This window comes from Morone saxatilis, unplaced genomic scaffold, assembly GCF_004916995.1.
Source record: "Morone saxatilis isolate NCDOM2014 unplaced genomic scaffold, NCSU_SB_2.0 Contig1, whole genome shotgun sequence".
Classification (NCBI taxonomy): Eukaryota; Metazoa; Chordata; class Actinopteri; family Moronidae; genus Morone; species Morone saxatilis.
This window is the reverse complement of record NW_023339651.1, coordinates 12,466,609-12,467,108: the sequence shown is the minus strand read 5'-3', so window position 1 is coordinate 12,467,108 and position 500 is coordinate 12,466,609.

The following is a 500-nucleotide window of genomic DNA, read 5'->3' as shown; positions in this document are numbered from 1 at the left end:
GCTGGGAATGGAGAGGAAAGAGAAGAGCTGTGGTGAGGGGAAAAAACTGATCTTTGACCCTTTTCATCATCTGGGCAGTACCAAAGATCTATCTGCAGGGACTCGGATGTGTCTCAACGTCTGCTAGTTGTCTAGATGTTTGTCCGTCACTCAGTGCTCGCAACCGTGTCTCAGCGAGCATAATTGAGTCAAGACATGAAATCATAGCAGGAAACACACGGCGAGCCTAGTTAGTGCTTGGATGACATCAGCTTGTTAAATTGGAGCCTGTCAAATAAAACAAGGTTATGAGATGAACTAGAAAGATAATGAGTGGAATCCTGACCATTCCCACACTGTTGGATGTTTTTTCTTTGCTATTTCATTGATGGTTCAAGCGCTATTGAGTCATCACAGCAAAGCACATTCCTCCTGTGGTGCACCTGTGAGACAAGCAGAGATGATACAACTGCCATCCCTTCAAACAGCCTCTTTCTTTTTCTTTCCTTTCTTTTCCTCTC